The following is a 6316-nucleotide window of genomic DNA, read 5'->3' on the forward strand; positions in this document are numbered from 1 at the left end:
AAAGTCCCTCTCTCCCAATAAAACCCTTAGTAAAAGAGGAAAAAAGAAATTATTTACATATGATGAAGACCATTTGTCATTATTCTACATACAGAAATGCTAGAGCCCTCTTTATTGCTTTACTCCAATTAAAATGTTTAACTGAATGAAATTACATGAAACAGAACAGTTATATTTTTCTTCTAACTACCTAATATTTCCAAATAATTTAACAAGTTTGTGTTATGGCATTAAACAAGATATATAAAGTCACTATTTTAAATAAATTGTCATTTTGTTAAGTAAGCCCAAACCATAAGGTAACTTGTGGATGGAGCAGATTTGGCCGCTTGTCCTTAGAAGCCAAACACAGGTAATAAGCGGGCACACTCATTAATATTTTTAAAAGTTTAACAAGGGAGTAATAAGAGTCATTGACCTAAGTCAACCAATCACAACCAAAATTTGTCTACATTGAAATGTATCAAACCTCAAACCATTTTCTTTTTTTTTTCTCAATAATTTATTTATTTTTTTAAAGTTTATAAACCATTTTCATATATTTTAGCAATTATGTCTTACAACCAGATTAAGGAACAGTTTAGAGCTATCTCAAGTAGGCAACTCGTTTTAAATTTTCTAATTTTTTTATTTGAAAAAAAGTTTTACTTAAAGCACTTTTTCTACTCAAAGGTAAGTTACCTAAAACAGAGTAAATTAAAAAACAAAAACTTAAAAAAATTAAAGTTAAAAATAAAAACTTTAACATGAAGCAAATTTTGCCCATGTAATCAAATTATATGAAATTAGTGTAACTAATTTCTACAAGATCTAACCGATGCTTACATTTCAATTAGTTCTACTTATGCAGCCAATTAAGTACCATCATATGGCCTCGCCACAGCAGAAAAAGAAACTTTATGCCTTTTTCTTTCAAACACCCCTACGTAGCAAACAAAAAACCTGTTCAGTATATTCTTACAATTTTGTGAGTGTCTGTATTTATTTTTATGTCAGAAATAATTACCTTGGGTCATACCTTTGTATCTGTTGCCTCATTCTATTTCTTCTTCTAAGATTCAAATACACATATGCTGAATCTCCTTTCTGATTTCCACATCATATTCTCTAATGTGTTTTAACATTTGTATTCACTTTGATAAATTCCACCCACTTTTTCCATTTCTAGCTTCCCTGTCCTTTATTTTGGGTTCCAGTCTCTACTGTCCCTTGTGATCCTTCTAATTTCACCTTCATTGCAGCGATGGTTTTATTTTCTTACCTTATTTTTCTTTCTGCTCAATCAGCTTACATTGCATTTTCTCATGTGGCTACACTATCTCTTCCCTGACCTCTTCTATCACTGCTTTGTGCTCTCAGTGGTAAATACTTCCAAAAAGTGTTTTAAAGTAACAAAATGGTTGGACATGATTTTCAGCTCCCTTACAGAAGTATTTTTTCTGTTGAGTATGCTTTATCTGTCCTTGGTTTTTCTGCTACTTTCTTCCTTTTTGATTCTGGAAAGGTAGGAGTGGCCCTCAGCTGAAATCCTTTTGTTAATTCATCTTTAAAGGAGGTTGGGGGTTTTTTTGGATAAGCTATTTGTAAGAGGTTCATGAAGAAGGCCATAGTGACTCCAGTTCCTGACCAGAAAAACTTTGTCTTGATTCAGCGTTTTCCATGAGAATCTTTTTTTTTTTTTTTTTAATTCTCAACAGCCACTGGAGACAAGCAGCCCTGAGGTTTTCAGGATGCAAAGACATCTCTTCCCCACTGCTACAGACAGAAAAATGCCAAAAAAAAAAAAAAAAAAAGCCTGTTTGGCTTCATCTCCCCAACTTCTTAGAATCAAACCAGGTACAGGGAAACTCCTGCCATCAGCTTTAAAAGCCCATGTTGCTTTTGCAAACAAGGGCTTTTGGTTTTGCATCTCAGGGTGGGCCTCTCGGTTTCATGAAGCATCTCTTGCTGGTTCCAAGCTCTATAGCTGTGGTATCCTCGCTCCACTTCCCACATGCAGCCTGCTTATTCTCGCTGCTTTTGGCAGACATTCCGCCTTTTTTGTGGCCTAGGGTTTTTAGCTCTCTTCTAGTTTAGTGGAATACAGCGTATGTGTTTTAGTTTTTCCCTCTCTTTGTTGTTACTCTGGCCAACTGCCAGAAAGGAAAAAAAGAAAATGCCAACTTTATTGTACCATCCTCAGACTCAAAATCTAACAAATATGTTAAAAGGATATTTTATACAAGACAAAAACTTGAGTGTCTCACCATATTACGGAAAGATAAAAGTATGCTTTCCTTACTATTTTATTGGTAAGATACTAATTTTCCACAATGCACTAATTTTTACAAGGTCATTATAACAAATGGGCTAATTGCTTTTATTTTAAAAACTCATGTGTATGTTAGTTATAACCTAAGGCAGAAAATAATCTGATGCCTAAATGTAAAAGATACTTTTCAAGACGTAGGGCCCATCTGGGGAACAAATTATGTATATACTCATCAGTATGCCACAATCTCAGTATTTGTTTTTAAAACAGAAAAAGTCTTTTTAATAGGAAGTACAACACATAATGTATCATACTCCCCAGATTCCAATTGGGTTTGAAATGAGGACAGATGGCTTTATATTATATATGGATCATTCCCTTAGTAAAATTTTAACTCTAGGCAAATTTATTTTCCTGCCAGTTACTACCCTTCTCCTCACTATCCATTGTTAGGCATGTTCTGAGTGAAATGAAGTTTTACTACCAATTTTTTAAAGGAACAAGTAATATATAAAAGCCAAATTAAAATGGATTTTAAGTTGCTAGTGTTTTAATCTTTTTTTAATGTTTTTATTTTATTTTTGATAGAGAGTGAGAGACAGAGCGTGAGCCAGGGAGGGGCACAGAGAGAGGGAGAAACAGAATCTGAAGCAGGCTCCAGGCTCTGAGCTGTCAGCAACAGAGCCCGATGCGGGGCTCGAACTCATGAACCATGAGGTCATGACCTGAGCCAAGGCTCGATGCTTAACTGACTAAGCCACCCAGGTGTCCCTAAATTACTAGTGTTTTCAATGACTTCTTTTCACACACATAAAAGTAAATCGGTAAATGCTAATATGCCACACAAAAGCTAAGTAATGCTTGGTATAGCTGACTAAACATTTAGAGGCACTGTGAGTGCATATTGATAGAAAGAAACAAAAAAGAGACCTCCTCCTTACAGAATTGTAAATAAGAAATGTAGATGGAATGATGGGATTTGAAAAATCACCGTTTGATAACCACCATAGTTAGAATGACAGAATGACACTTCATAGTAGGGAAATTTGGCATATGTCACTTTAAGTGACCTAAATCCCATCACAGGAATGGTACAGATATCCACCATGCTCTGAGAAACACTTTGAAGAATTCCTGTCAAAAAGGCATAACCTGAATCTAACCATGAGGATACTCTGGACAAATGCATTTGAAGGATATTCTACAATGTAACTGACCTGTAAGAACTCCAAAAATGTAAAAGCCATGAAAGACAAAGAAAGACTGGAGAGAATGACTGGAGAGAAATTGTGTGTGATCCTGGACTGGATCCTGGACCAGAAACAAAACATAGTTTTTTCTTTTTTTTTTCTAAATAAGACATTAGGGAGACAATTAATGAAATCTGTCTACATAGAGTAGAATTGTATCCATCTTCATTTAGGAAATACACACCAGAGTATTTAGAGGTTAATCATGTCTCCAGTTTTAGTCTCAATTAAAAAACACAAAAAAAAAAAAAAAAAACCCCAAGAATACTGGTATGTGTATGTAAAGGAAGAATGATAAAGCACACGTTTAAAGCATAAATATTAATGTTTGGGGCTATGCAAAAATTCTTGTACTATTTTTATAACATTTCGCTAAGTATGAAATTATTTAACATTTGAAAAAAAAGGAAACAAAAATAAATCTACACACACAATAAATGAAAACAAATAAAGCCAGTTAAGAGAAACTCATTTTCCCTAATAATAATGCTAGGATCGTATTTACTACATTCTGCTCATCAGATCATGAAATTTTAGAGCTGTAAGAAAAATGTATTATCACTCTGAAAACAGTGAAGTTAAAGGACTTGCTCAAAATCTAGACAACTGGTTCAAGGCAGAGCCAAGACTACTATCCTGCTCTGACTCAGCTCTTTCACATCCTGCACGCTGTCTCTTGATACTTTTCTATTGTCATCTACTCTCTAAACATGTGACACACCAAAATACTTAGCTCCATTTTCTCATGTATTCTAGTAAGCTAGTGTAGCAAACCACTTTCAGGCAATCTAAATTTCATTTTAAAAAGTCACTTAGGTATTAGTGCTTCTAACAATCTTTAACAACTAATATCAATAAACCTGTTGAGTTCAGAACATATGCAGGATACTGTAGCAAACGCTAAAAAGGCAACACAGTCTGCTAGTAGGTGATACTGTTAGGTCCATGATGATAGACACCAAGTCTGCATTACTCATCATTATAACCCGACCTCTCAGGACAATGCGTGGCATACAACAAATAGTCAGCTAATTATATGCTGCTAAATAAAAGACAATGCACAGTACAAGAAAGAAATGTGTGTACAGATAATCATAATATCCACAGTGATAAAACAAAGTGCCATGAACCAACAAATAAAGTTAGTTTTGCTTGGTGAGATCTACAAAGACTCCAGAAATTTAATGAAACCAAGTTGAGCCTTGAAAGATAAAGAAGACATGAAAGCAACAGACATGGAAGCAATGGGGTGGTGAGATGAAGGATAGAAGGAATCAGATAAAACAGACTGAAGGCAAGAAAATATGTGGCATTTCTATTGAATTTTTTAATTTAATTTTATTTTTTTAAATTTTTTGCATTTATTTATTTTTGAGAGACAGAGAGAGAGAGAGAGAGCGCGTGAGCAGGGGAAGGGCAGAGAGAGAGGGAGACACAGAATCCAAAGCAGACTTCAGGCTCCGAGCTGTCAGCAGAGCCTGACACAGGGCTCGAACCCACAAACTGTGAGATCATGACCTGAGCCCAAGTCGGATGCTTAATTGACTGAGCCACCCAGGTGCCTCTCTATTGAATTTTTAAATACAGGCTTACCTATCATTGCTGCAAGTTCTGGATCAAAAGTATCATCTGTGAACCTCAAGAGCAGGCTAAAAGAGATGTTAAAAAGACAGATTAGAAATTTCTCTTTTTTTTTTTTTTTTTTTTTTTTGTGGGGCGCCTGGGTGGCATGGTCAGTTAAGCGTCCGACTTCGGTTCAGGTCATGATCTCACGGTCTGTGAATTCGAGCCCTGCGTCGGGCTCTGTGCTGACAGCTCAGAGCCTGGAGCCTGTTTCAGATTCTCTGTCTCCCTCTCTCTGACCCTCGCCCGTTCATGCTCTGTCTCTCTCTGTCTCAAAAATAAATAAATAAACGTTAAAAATTACAAAAAAAAAAGATGTGGTTTATGTATACAATGGAACACTACTTGGAAATGAGAAAGAATGAAATATTGCCATTTGCAACTACGTGGATGGAACTAGAGGGTATTATGCTAAGCAAAATTAGAGAAAGACAAATATCATGTGACTTCACTTATATGAGGACTTTAATATACAAAACAGATGAACATAAGGGAAGGGAAGCAAAAATAATACAAAAAACAGGGAGAGGGACAAAAAATAAGAGACTCTTAAATATGGAGAACAAACAGAGGGTTACTGTTGTAGGAGGAGTTGTGGGAGGGGGATGGGCTAAATGTGTAAGGGCATTAAAGAATCTACTTCTGAAATCATTGTTGCACTATATGCTAACTAACTTGGATGTAAATTTTAAAGAATAAATTAAATTGAAAAAATTTTAAAAAGAAGATGTGGTTTATATATACAATGGAATACTACTTGGCAATGAGAAAGAATGAAGTCTTGCCATTTGCAACAACGTGGATAGAACTGGAGGGTATTATGCTAAGTGAAGTAAGTCAGTCAGAGAAAGATATATATTTTCACTCATATGTCGAATCTGAGAAACTTAACAGAAGTCCATGAGGGAAGGGAAGGGTAAAAAATCATTTCAAACAGAGAGGGAGGCAAACCATAAGAGACTCTTAAATACAGAGAACTGAGGCTTGATTTGGGGGGGTGAGGTGAGGGGAAAATTGGTAACGGGCATTGAGGAGGGCACTGGTTGGGATGAGCACTGGGTGTTATATGTCAGCGAAGAAGCACGGGAATCTACCCTGAAACCAAGAGCACACTGTGTCCTCTGTATGTTAGCTAACTTGACAATAAATTATATTCAGGGGAAAAAAAAGAAGAAGAGAACTGGTAAGCTCC

The sequence above is a fragment of the Prionailurus bengalensis genome, chromosome D3 (assembly GCF_016509475.1).
Source record: "Prionailurus bengalensis isolate Pbe53 chromosome D3, Fcat_Pben_1.1_paternal_pri, whole genome shotgun sequence".
Classification (NCBI taxonomy): Eukaryota; Metazoa; Chordata; class Mammalia; order Carnivora; family Felidae; genus Prionailurus; species Prionailurus bengalensis.